This window comes from Pongo pygmaeus, chromosome 4 (genome assembly GCF_028885625.2).
Source record: "Pongo pygmaeus isolate AG05252 chromosome 4, NHGRI_mPonPyg2-v2.0_pri, whole genome shotgun sequence".
Taxonomy (NCBI): domain Eukaryota; kingdom Metazoa; phylum Chordata; class Mammalia; order Primates; family Hominidae; genus Pongo; species Pongo pygmaeus.
In genome coordinates, this window is record NC_072377.2 from 143,288,848 (window position 1) to 143,302,022 (window position 13,175).

The window sequence follows — 13,175 nt, forward strand, 5'->3', positions numbered from 1 at the left end:
CTCTTGAGGGGAGCGTGCCCAGTACCCCTTGTCGCGTCTCTGGGATTCCGCCGAGGTGGGGGCCCGCGCGAGGCCGCCCCCGAGCCTCACCTGTGCGCGGAGCGGTGACTCACCTGCCCTCCCGCAGCCCTCCCCGCCCGCGGGCTGTTCCAGGAGTCACCGCTCCTCCTCCCTCTCGGGGGGGGGGTCACTCCCGGCCTAAGCTCCCACTAGGGGCCGGGGAGGAAGGAATTCTGAGGTGGGTGGCGGGGAGGAAGAGGTCCCTCGGGGGTCCCGGCCCGGCGCTGCCAGACTCTTCGCGCTGGGGGCCTTCCCTTTCCCCAAAAGCGGAGGCCAGAACGGCCGGGAAGAGCGGGCGGGGCGGCGGCGGGAAGCCGGGAAGAGCGAGCCGGAGGGAGGTGCCAGGAAGGGCGGGCGGGGCCCGGGCCGGGGCCGGGGCCGGGGCCGGGGCGGGGGCCGCGGGCGGGGGGCGGGCCGGGGGCGGGGGCGCAGGGCGGCCTATTTCCTCCTCCTAGCCGGACTGGAAGGAGACAAAGCAGCGGCCGTCGGCTTCGGGCCTCTGGAATTTAGCGCTCGCCCAGCTAGCCGCAGGTAACTTCGTACCTCCCTCCTCGCGGGCGCGGTCTCTCGGGCCGGGCCGAGAGGGTCCTTGGGCCGGGCCGTCCCAAGCTGGGCCCCGCGAGCAGCGGGCGGGCGGGGCGCGGTCTCTTTGGCGACGTCGCCGGGAATTGGGCCCCGGGCGGGCGTGGGACCCGCGTCGGGCCGGCGGCCTCTTCTCCCGCAGGGCCCGAGTATGGGGCCCGGGCGGGCACGGCAGGCGCTTCCCAGCGCTCGGGAAGTCGGGGGGCCGCCGCGGCTGGGGAGGAGAAACTACAGGCCCCGCGCCGCCGCCGCGTTTCCTCTTGGAAAAGTTTTCTCGCGGTTTCCAAACTTTGTTGCCGCGGCCTCGGCGCGCGCGGCAGCCCCGCGCCGGGCCCCTCGGCCGCCTTCCTTCCCTGGGGCGGCGGGTCTGGGAGCCGCTTTCCGGGGAAGTGATTGTCGTCCGGCTCCGAGGCGTTCCTGCCCCCTCCCCCTTCCCGGCCGCTGAGACTTCCCGGTGGGGCGGCGGGGACGCGGGCTCGGCGAACCGGGAGGCTGGAGCCCGGGCTTCTCCCATACAGCCTCGCCGTAGGTGGGCCACACCCGTGTGGACTTTTGGCGTGGCCGTCCACCTGAACTCGGGGATTACTCAGTTTTCCTGGGTTTCTTGTCGGTTGGACGCACTTAGCTTTCAGCCCTAGTTTTCAGGAGTGGCATTAGAGAGTTTTTTTTTTTTAATTGTTGACTTTTAAAGGAGGGTGTGTGTGCGTGCGAGTGTGAAGCACTTGTTGGAAAAAATGTTGCCTGAATGAATGCCTGACCTTTGCTTGGCAGCAGTGGTTTCCCAGTAATGCAGGCGGCGGTTGGCCCAATTCCAGGGTTGACTGCCTCTTACGTCCTCTTGCATCTTGGTCACATTTTTTTGGTGCGTGTGTTTTGTACAAAATTTACAATTATTTGGAAAACAGCGAGATGTGTTAAGTCTACAACTAAATTCGGGGTATTTTATATTTATGATGAAGGAAATGCTTACATCATTGTTGGGACAGGATAGGCATTTTGTGGAGCGGATATTTGTGTTTAGTCAGCAGTGGTTTTTAAATACTGGACAGGTGGGTGTTACTTTAAGGAACGGAATTTATAAATCGAATTAATTAGGATGTGTTATTTTGTTTTACAGGAAGAATGAAGAATGAGTGTAGGAGTTATCTATAGTTTCTGCCTAATTATTTACCAATCTGGACTTTTGAACAAATATTTTTTTTAAAGACGGGGTCTCCGTCGCCCGAGCTGGAGCGCAGTGACACGATCATGGCTCACTGCGGCTTCTGTCTCCTGGGCTCAAGTGATCCCCCCACCTCAGCTTCCGAAGTAGTTGGGACTACAGGCACGCGCCACCACACCCGTCTAATTTTTGTATTTTGGTAGAGATGGGGTCTCGCCGTCTTGCCCAAGCTGGTCTCGAACTCCTGGGCTCAAGTGGTCCTCCTGCCTCGGCCTCCCAAAGTTTTGTGATTACAGGCCTGAGCCAGGGTGCCTGACCCCATCTGGATTTTTATTCAGCTAAAGGATAATTTTTTAATCCACTTAAGAGCTCACAGTGTAATAGGGGAGACACGCACCCCAGGTGTAGTACAGAGCGGACTGCAGTAAGTGCCTTAACAGTGCTAATGAAACTATTGTCTGAGTCAAATCTTACCTAATAGTAACAACAAAAGAAACTTGTAGAGGCACGGAGAGGGGGCTAATACGTTTTATTTGGGTAAGTCCAGAAAGGCTTCCAGGAGGTGGTGGCATTTGATCTGGATGAAACGTGAGTCGAGTATTTTTTTTAAGTGAAGGGAGAGTCATGAGAAGCTAAAAGGGCATAGGAGTTTGGGGAATTGTGATATCACTCTCCTGGTTTTCTTTTCCTTTTGGCTCATCTCAGTTTCTTTCTTTTCCTTGCCCTCACTCTTTCCTCTCGTACCCAGGGTTCTTTCCAAAGTATCTTTTTCCTCCACACCACTGATGTGGCATCACCTTGACTCCCATTGGTGATATCTCATTTCATATAGTGACTTAGAGATGAGAGGTACCCTCCTCCAAGATGAGAATCACTGCTCTGTGCAGTCTCTTCTGTCATCAGCTTTATGTGCTAAAAGTCCAAGCCTTTATTTTGAGTGCAGATGTGTCTCCTGACCCTCATGGTCACCTGTGCATTGGGAAGCTTTTTGGGTATCCCAGGCTTCTCAAACTCAGGGTGTCCAAAGTGGGACTCCTGTCTCTTCTGGAGACATGAACCAGATGTAGAGATCCAGGGTAACTGCCTGCCCAGGTTTTGGGATTTCCTTCTTTTTTTTTTTTTTTTGATGGAGTCTCCCTCTGTTGCCCAGGCTGGGGTTCAGTGAGGTGATCTCAGTTCACTGCAAACTCCAACTTCTGGGGATTCAAGCGATTCTCCTGTCTCAGCCTCTGGAGTAGGTGGGATTACAGGTGCAAGCTACCACACCCGGCTTATTTATTTATTTATTTATTTATTTTAAGATAGTCTCGCTGTGTCTCCCAGGCTGGAGTGCAGTGGCATAATCTCGGTTCACTGCAACCTGTGCCTCCTGGGTTCAAGCAACTCTCCTGCCTCAACCTCAAGGAGTTGGGATTACAGGTGTGTGCCAACACGCCTGCCTAATTTTTTTGTGTTTTTGGTAGAGAGAGTTTCACCATGTTGGCCAGGCTGGTCTCAAACTCCTGACTTCGTGATCCACCCACCTCGGCCTCCCAGAGTGCTGGGATTGCAAGCTTCAGCCACCGTGCCCAGCGTGATTTTTTAATTTTTAGTAGAGATGGGGTTTCATCATATTGGTCAGGCTGGTCTCTAACTCCTGACCTCAGGTGATCCACCCGCCTCAGCCTCCTAAAGTGCTGGGATTACAGGTGTGAGCCGCCGCACTTTAGGATTTCTTTGAGAAAGTAACTCACTGTGGGGCATGACAGACAGCCCTGATTGTTGGGGGTAGTGGTGTGTGCTGGTGAGGATATGGAGAGAAGGAACAGGGCCCTCTGCATTTGTAAAGGTCCTGAGACAGGAAAGACTCGTGTGTTTAGAGACTTGAAAGAGACTGGTATAGCTTGGATACTTTTTCAGTGGGGAGAAGACCTCACATGAGATTGCCAGAGAAGGCAGAGGCCATGTTGGGGCTTTATTCTAGAGGTGTAAGAAGCCATTGTAGGGAGTTTCATGATTTGATTTCCTTTTTAAGACTCCTGCTAGTGCTTGGAGAAGGCTTGTGTTTGTGTGCATGTGGAAGCAGAGAGTTGAGCTAGGAAGATGGTGGAGTTTGAGGCGGTAGGGATGAAGGGAGCTGTATTTTGGAGAAATGAGACAGGACTTAAATATGGATTGGGGCTGGACAGGGAGGCTCATGCCTATAATCCTGTTTTTTTTTTTTTGGGAGGCTGAGTTGGGAGGATCACTTGAAGCTAGGAGTTCAAGACCAGCCTGAGCAACTTTGAGACCCCGCCTCTAAAAAAAAAAAATCGACAAGGCATGGTGACACGCTCTGTAGTCCCAGCTACTCAGGAGGCTGAGGTGGTAGGATTCATTGCTTGAGCTTGGGAGGTGGAGGTTGCAGTGAGCTCTGATCATGTCACACTGCAGCCTGGGTGACAGAGTGAGACCCTGTCTCAAAGAAAAGAAAAAAAGGGAGGAAGGGAGGGAGGAAGGAAGGAAAAAGAAAGAAAATAGAATGGTGGTTGTTAGGGGCCAGGTGAAGGGGAGTAGGGAGCTATTGTTATGGGTACAGAGTTCAGTTTCGGAAGATGAAAAAAGTTCTGGAAATGAATGGTGAATGTATGTAATGCCACTGAGGCATACAGTATTTAAAAACAGTTCAAGGCTGCTGTGAACTATGATCATGCCCCTGCACTCCAGCCTGGGCAACACAGTGAGACCCTGACTCAGAAAAAAAAAAAAATAGACTGGATATTGGGGGCCTAGGGTAAAGTTGCTTCCTCAATGATTCCCTTCTACTCTCCCAACATAACCTTTCATGATGAGCTTTTAGTCATATCTTAAGACTCAGCACTTTAGTTTCTGGTAGCAAATTTTTTAGCACTGGGTGGTGCATTACATTATGCTGTACGTTATTATTGATGTACCTGTTTGCCTTTATTGCTAGGAAAGGAGCCTTATAAGCTCCTTGAAGGCAGGAACTGATAGCCTTAGTTCTTGTCTTGGTGCTTAGTACCTGGCATGGAGGGCAAATTAGATGCTTGTTGAGTGAAGGAGGAAAAAGTCTTTTCTGCCTGGAGTCTAGCTTGTGGATGGAATGATAACAGATGAGGCAACCGTCAGATTATGGAGGGCCTCAAATAACAAATTTGGGCAAACTGAGAACCATCTACAGCCCATTCTTCTTCCTTGCCACCCAGATCTAATCACTGATAAAGTCCTCTCCATGCAGTCCTCAGCTTATGTGTAATATATTCCTTTTTTCTCTTCTCTATTTCTTTTTTTTTTTTTTTTGAGATGGAGTTTTGCTCTTGTTGCCCAGGCTGGAGTGCAGTGGCTTGATGTCGGCTCACTGCAACCTCTGTCTCCTGGGTTCAAGTGATTCTCCTGCCTCAGCCTCCCAAGTAGCTGGGATTACAGGCGTGTGCCACCACACCTGGCTAATTTTATATTTTAATTTTATTTATTTATTTTTTATTTTTTATTTTTTTTGAGATGGAGTCTTGCTCTGTCACCCAGGCTGGAGTGCAGTGGTGTGATCTTGGCTCCCTGCAACCTCCTTCTGCCAGGTTCATGCCGTTCTCCTGCTTCAGCCTCCGTAGTAGCTGGGACTACAGGCGCCTGCCACCACACCCGCCTAACTTTTTTTGTTTGTTTGTTGTTGGTTTTTTTTTTTTTGAGACGGAGTCTCGCTCTGTCGCCAGGCTGGAGTGCAGTGGCACGATCTTGGCTCACTGCAACTTCCGCCTCCCATGTTCAAGTGATTCTCCTGCCTCAGCCTCCCGAATAGCTGGAGTACAGGCACGTGCCACCACGCCCGGCTAATTTTTGTATTTTTAGTAGAGATGGCATTTCACCATGTTGGCCAGGATAGTCTTGATCTCTTGACCTCGTGATCTGCCCACCTCGGCCTCTCAAGGTGCTGGGATTACAGGCGTGAGCCACCACACCCGGCTGATATTTTTATTTTTAAAATACATTATTTTCTTGATTTTTCCCATACCTTCCTTTAGTTTTTTGAACATCTATAAGACAGTTGTTTTAATGTCTTTGTCTAGTAGGTCTTCTATCTGGTCTTTCTCTGGGACAGTTTTTTTTTTTTTTTTGAGATGGAGTTTTGCTCTTGTTGCCCAGACTGGAGTGCAATGGCGTGATCTTGGCTCACCGCACTGCCTCCCAGCTTCAAGCGATTCTCCTGCCTCAGCCTCTTGAGTAGCTGGGATTACAGGCATGTGCCACCACACCTGGCTAATTTTGTATTTTAAGTAGAGACAGGGATTCTCCATGTTCGTCAGGCTGGTTTTGAACTCCTGACCTCAGGTGATCAGCCAGCCTCTGCCTCCCAAAGTGCTGGGATTACAGGCATGAGCCACCACGCCCAGCAACTGGGACAGTTTTTATTGGTTAATTTTTTTTTTCTTTTAATGGGTCATACTTTCCTGTATCTTTGTATGACCTGTGACTTTTTAATTTTTTTTTGAAAACTGGACATTTGAATCTAATGATGTGCTAACTCTGAAAATTGGATTCTTCTCATTCCTAGGGTTTGCTGGGTTTTTTTAATTTATTTGTTACAGTTTGTTTTTATGCTGAGGATCAGCCTGAGATATAAACTTAAGGACTTCTCAGGTCTTTTTTGCGCCTGCACCTTTCCCTGGGCACATGCACCATGGTAACTTTTTTCCTTATCTCCCCCGCACCCTCATGATTGCTTTTGAATATCCTAGTCTTTAAAGTCTAGCTCCTAAAGAGGAAAAAGAGAAAAAAGGAAGTAGGGAGGTGGGGGCCATTGGCCCATTAAATTCTCTGGAAGTCTACTTCAGCTGGAGGGGGAGGACTTGCAGTCATGGAGAGGGTGCAATAATGGCTGTCCTTCTCAGTGTCTGCCTATCCCTGATTATAAGCAGCAATCAGCAATTAGAATATGGATCCCTGATATTTGGAGGACAGGGTCCTTATTGCCCATCCTGGTTCCCAAAAGCTGCTTGCAAGCTGTTTCAGGAATGCATTCTAAGTTGTCTGCCCATGGCTGGGGGCTAGGGAATGGGGTAGCTGCTGCTTAGCTAAGGGCTGAAATGGACTGAAACTAACCCAATTTACTGTCCCAGTCTTTTCCTTGGAAGTTGCAAGCTTTCTTCAACAGTCCCCAGAATTACATCCGACTAATTATGCCAGTGTGATTGTCTAGGTGGGGAGACTGATCTTGGTGCTTCCTACTCTGTTGTTTTAGAATCCAGAATCCTCTCCCAGAATTTCTTTCCTTTTTTTTTTCTATGAGATAGAGTTTTGCTCTTGTCGCCCAGGCTGGAGTGCAATGGCGTGATCTTGGCTCACTGCAACCTTCGCCTCCCGGGTTCAAGCGATTCTCCTGCCTCAGCTTCCTGAGTAGCTGGGATACAGGCATGCGCCACCATGCCTGGCTAATTTTGTATTTTTAGTAGAGACGGGGTTTCTCCATGTTGGTCAGGCTGGTCTTGAACTCCTGACCTCAGGTGATCCACCCGCCTCGGCCTACCAAAGTGCTGGGATTACAGGAGTGAGCCGCCATGCTCAGCCGAATTTCTTTCCTTTTAAAGGCTGAATAATGTTCCATTTATTGTATGTATATGCCATATTTTGTTTATCCATTCATACTTTTTTTGGGGGGGAGGACAGAGTCTCACTCTGTTGTCCAGGCTGGAGTGCAGTGGTGCAGTGGTGCGATCTTGGCTCACCACAACCTCTGCCTCCCAAGCTCAAACGATTCTCCTGCCTCAGCCTCCTGAGTAGCTGGGATTACAGGTGTGCGCCACTACCGCCCGGCTAATTTCTTTATTTTTAGTAGAAACGGGGTTTCACCATATTGGCCAGGCTGGTCTCTAACTCCTGACCTCAAATGATTCACCTGCCTCAGCCTCGAAAACTGCTGGGATTACAGGCGTGAGCCACCACGTCTGGCCTGTCTATTCATGGGTTGATGGACATTTGGATTATTTCCAAGGTATGCTACTTTTTTATAGCTCTTAAAATTTTTCCAAATTCCTTTCCAGAAATGTACTTTATCATCACCTGTGGTACATCAGGGTATTTTTCACTTTAGACATTCTCGATCTATTGTCTGAGTACTTGAAGTGGTGTGACTGTAGGCTGACTGTTGAATGAAGGTGAAAGGGGGGTTTTAATAGCAGGTCACAAACTTGGATAGAAGAGGAAATGTCTCTTAGGCTGGTTGGATATATAATAAGTTCTGGAAGGCCACATACTGGTGATGATGTCATCCAGAAAGGGTTTGGTACTGAATTTTTGTCCAGGAATGTTCCTTGTCAGGGATGTTAGGGATCTGCCTTGTCAACTGTAGTTCTTTGTCAGCCTCTTCAGAAGTTGATGCCCACTTAGCTCTTGAAGCAGGTGTTCTAAGTAAATAATATTTTGTACTCTTATATTCTGTGGTTTAGTTGTAGGTACATGCTGTTGTGAAAATAAATTCATTTGACTTCTCTATATTTTGATCGTGGAGGTGATCACACAACTGTTATTTATTTATTTTTTTTTGAGACAGAGTCTCACTCTGTTGCCCAGTCTGGAGTGCAGTGGCATGATCTCGGCTCACTGCAACCTCCGCTTCCTGAATTCAAATGATTTTCCTGCCTCAGCTTCCTGAGTAGCTGGGATTGCAAGCATGTGTCACCACGACCTGGCTAATTTTTGTATTTTTAGTAGAGACGGGGTTTCACCATTTTGGCCAGGCTGGTTTTGAACTCCTGGCCTCAGATGATCCGTCCGCCTCCTAAAGTGCTGGGATTGCAGACTTGAGTCACTCACCTGGCCCACGCAACTGTTTTTAGATTGGTATACGAGAGAGTGAATTTTATTGTGCATAAAAGGTGAAAAAATGAACAGGTAAAAAAATTTACTCAAAAAAATTTTGGGGTGAGTTTGGCCTTCTATATGGAGATAATAAATAAGTAGTGAAAAATATGAACCCAATTATTCTTTCTACCTTCCCTGCCCAAATCATTTTTTTCTCAAGTGACCGAAGCCACACACTTTGAAGTCTTTTTGTTGTTGTTGAGACAGGGTCTCGCTTAGTCATCCAGGCTGGAATGCAGTGGTGCAATCACACCTCATTGCAGCCTTGACCTCCCGGGTTGAAAGTGATCCTCTCACTGCAGCCTCCTATGTAGCTGGGACTACAGGCACCTGCCACCATGCCTGGCTAATTTTTGTGTTTTCTATAGAGACAGAGTTTCACCATGTTTCCCAGGCTGGTCTCAAACTCCTGAGCTCAAGTGATCCACCTGCCTTGGCCTCCCAAAGAGCTGAGATTACAGGCGTGACCCACTGCACCTGGCCCACTTTGAAGTCCTAAATAAATTTAGGTTATTCTGTGCATGTTGGAGGATTTAAGTCTTATTAGCACCTTCTGTTTCGTGTAAGGAAAAAAGTTAAAATACATCTGGAAGAGTCTCATAGAGCAGCACTTTCTGAAACTTGCCCGGGTACCAGTATGCCTGCTTCCAGACCTTGAAGATATTACGTGTACAGCTTGGTGATCTGCTCTGCCCCCCACGTGTTGTGGGCCTGGATTGAATGGACTGAACAGTGTGGGGAATTAGTCCAGTGTGACTTGCCTTGTCTCATGCTGTTTACTCACTTGTGAGAGCACTATACTGAATTATCCATTATTGAAAGTTCCAAGTGTGCAGAAAGAACCACACTTCAAAAATAAAATGTCAACATTGCCCTTTCTCTGTTAGAGCCTTAGATGTTCATTATTTTCTTTAGTTTTTTTTTTATAACTATCAAACTTATTTTTCTCCGTGTGGGAGTATGCCACAACTCCATTTCTAATGGAGCTTGAAATTAACATGCATTTCCATTTACTTGTTGATGGACTGTCATCGATCAACCCCTCTTTTTGATTGGGATTTAATTTGTGTTTTTTTTTTTTTTACCAGCTGCAAGTTTGGGGTAATGCATATAATGTAAATACAGTTCACAGGGCAACTTCGGATGTTCTAAATACTTGTAACATTTGCTCATTTTGAACCATATTGTATGAGTAGTGTGAAGTGATTTTTAAAATGTCTGTCATTTTTTTCATCTTCCCATTTTATTAAAAGGAGGGATGGAACTATATTGTGGAAGCTAATGTAATTTTCATCTCTAAGAGGTTTTTTTTTTCTTTTTAGACTAAAAGGGCTTAACAAGAAAAATTTATCTTTCTTAATTGCTAATTTAAAGGCTAATTTTTTTCCTAGATTGCTTAGTTTTGACTATTTGATTCCATCATATCAAGCTGTGAATTTCCTTCATTTTCATGTTTTGAGGTTTCACTATTAAATATTGTCAAAAATAAGCGGATCATCAACTCTCTTGAAAGTGTCTTATTGCTATGTTTTTTTTTGTCAGTATTTGACATTCTGAATTGAAGATGTGAGTTGGAAGCCTGGTTAATTACCAAGTTACATAATCCTGTATTTGTTTATTAACCAGGTTAGACTACAGACTGTTCTTGAAACTGAAAGTGCTGTTATAACTCAGAAAACACATTCACTATGGCCCATTTCAAGTTAAATGAAGGACTGAGCCTTTGATAGAGCATTTGCCCTATGTGGCTCTGTTACGTGCATCCTTTCTAGGCACAGATGCGTTGTTACCGTTCTTTCATGGTGTGTTGAATATTTCGTTAGATTCAATATTTCAATATTAATCCAAGCTTTTTTTTTTGAGACAGGGTCAAGCCATCCTCCCACCTCAACCTTCTGAATAGCTGGGACCATAGGTGTGTACTACGACACCCAGCTAATTTTTTATATTTTTAGTAGAGATAGGTCTCACCATATTGCCCAGGCTGATCTTGAACTCCTGAACTCAAGCGATCTGCCCACCTTGGCCTCCAAAGTGCTGGAATTACAGGCATGTGCCACTGTGCCTGGCCTGAGTTTGTAATCCAAATTCTAAATCATGGTCTGTGAAATATGATGGTGCAGTGAATAAGCTAGAGGCTAAAAGGGAGAAGCGTGTTACTATCACTGATGAAACAGTGTTTGTGGGTTTTATATTCCTGGGGATCTCTAAATTGGCAAAAGGTTTCATGAGGGATTCATTTGTTATCATTCTCTTGCTTCTGTGGACCTGGGTTATCATGTTTTTAGAAAAGCTTTGGACTGACTGAAGTGTTTTTAGAAACCTGCCATTTTGGCTGTGTGCGGTGGCTCACGCCTTTAATCCCAGCACTTTGGGAGGCGGGTGGATCACCTGAGGTCAGGACTTCAAGACCAGCCTGACTAACATGGAGAAACACCGTCTCTACTAAAAATACAAAAAATTGCAGGGCGCAGTGTCTCATACCTGTAATCCCAGCTACTCTTGAGGCTGAGGCAGGAGAATTGCTTGAACCCGGGAGGTGGAGGTTGCAGTGAGCCGAGATCGTGCCATTGCACTCCAGCCTGGGCGACAGAGCGAGAATCCATCTCAAAAAAAAAAACAACAAAAAACAAAAAAATAATTAGCCAGGCATGGTGGCACATGCCTGTAATCCCAGCTACTCGGGAGGCTGAGGCAAGAAGAATCCCTTGAACCTGGAAGGCGGAGGTTGCAGTGAGCTGAGATCGTGCCATTGCACTCCAGCCTGGGCAACAAGAGCGAAACTCTGTCTCAATAAAAAAAAGAAACCTTCCATTTTGCAGAGAAGTAACTAAGTGAAATGTGAGTTTGATCCCTTGGGAGGGAAAAAAAGTGGAAATGGAAGATGGCAACTTTTTTTCTTTTTTTTAATTTGAGATGGAGTTTTGCTTTTGTTGCCCAGGCTGAAGTGCAGTGGTGTGATCTCAGCTCACCGCAACCTCTGCCTCCTGGGTTCAAGTGATTCTCCTGCCTCAGCCTTCCGAGAGCTGGGATTTACAGGCATGCGCCAACATGCCTGGCTGATTTTGTATTTTTATTAGAGACGGGGTTTCTCCATGTTGGTCAGGCTGGTCTCGAACTCCTGACCTCAGGTGATCCGCCCACCTCAGCCTCCCAGAGTGCTGGGATTATAGGTGTGTGCTACTGTACTCGGCCAGATGACATTTATTTCGGGTCTTTAAGATCAGTGAAAGATATGATGTTTTCTAGTTGCTTTGAGTTTGAGTTAGTCTAAAGCGGTAATTTGCTGTATCTTTTTTTTTTTTTTTTTTTTTTTTTTGAGATCTCGCCCTGTCGCCCAGGCTGGAGTGGGAGTGCGGTGATGCGATCTCTGTTCACTGCAGCCTCTGCCTCCAGGATTCTAGCGATTCTTCTGCCTCAGCCTTCCGAGTATCTGGGATTACAGGTGCCTGCCACCATGCCCAGCTAGTTTTCTTTTCTTTTTTTTTTTTTTTGAGACGGAGTCTTGCTCTGTCCCCTTGATTGGAGTGCAATGGCGTGATCTCGGCTCACTGCACCCTCCGCCTCCCAGGTTCAAGTGATTCTCCTGCCTCAGCCTCCCAAATAGCTGGGATTACAGGCGCCCGCCACCACACCCAGCTAATTTTCATATTTTTAGTAGAGACGGGGTTTCACCAGGTTGGCCAGGCTGGTCTCAAACTCCTGACCTCAGGTGATCCGCCTGCCTCGGTCTCCCAGAGTGCTGGGATTACACAGGTGTGAGCCACCGTGCCCGGCCCCAGCTAGTTTTCTTATTTTTAGTAGAGATGAGGTTTCACCATGTTGGCCAGGCTGGTCTTGAACTCCTGACCTCAAGTGATCCACCAGCCTCTTCCTCCCAAAGGGCTGGGATTATAGGTGAGAGCCACTGTGCCTGGCCATTTTGCTGTATCTCAATTGCATCAGGAAGGGCTCACTTAAATACAGTTCATTTATTAAGTCTGCCTTGCAAAGCAGTGTGCTGTGTGCTGGAGAGATGTTAATGTGTACGCCACCATTGCTAATCCCAGGAAATTTGTGAACTCACGAGATTAGGTTTGGTAAAACAGCTGATAGGTAAGAATTGGCGCTGGGCGCGGTGGCTCATGCCTGTAATCCCAGCACTTTGGGAGGCCGAGGCAGGTGGATCACGAGGTCAAGAGATCGAGACCATCCTGGCCAACATGGTGAAACCCCATCTCTACTAAAAATATAAAAATTAGTTGGGCACGGTGGTGCATGCCTATAGTCCCAGCTACTCAGGAGGCTGAGGCAGGAGAATCATTTGAACCTGGGAGGCAGAGGTTGCAGTGAGCCAAGATCGCGCCACTGCACTCCAGCCTGGCGATAGAGTGAGACTTTGTCTCAAAAAAAAAAAAAAAAAAAAAAAAAATTGGCAGTTTATACCCACTTTTTGCTAATCTGTCATGAGAGATGTTTCTTATTTCTTTGTGCATAGAGCCGTTGAGCTAATTCAGTTAAACATGTATAGAGTGTTAGATTAGATGAAAGTTACCAC

The 13,175-nt window shown here is 47.3% G+C and overlaps 1 protein-coding gene across 2 annotated transcripts in view; it reads left to right on the forward strand.

Moving 5' to 3' along the window:
• The first annotated feature begins 412 nt into the window (after positions 1-412).
• Positions 413-13,175, forward strand: part of CTNNA1 (catenin alpha 1) — a 176,026-nt gene continuing 163,263 nt past the window's right edge. The window contains exons 1-2 of one of the 2 annotated variants that reach the window (XM_063665526.1): positions 7,118-7,769; positions 10,506-10,553. The gene's annotated coding sequence lies outside the window, so the exon portion shown is untranslated. Of the gene's footprint in view, positions 592-7,117; positions 7,770-10,505; positions 10,554-13,175 lie in introns of those variants that run through there. The other variant, XM_054488849.2, reaches the window with a different exon arrangement.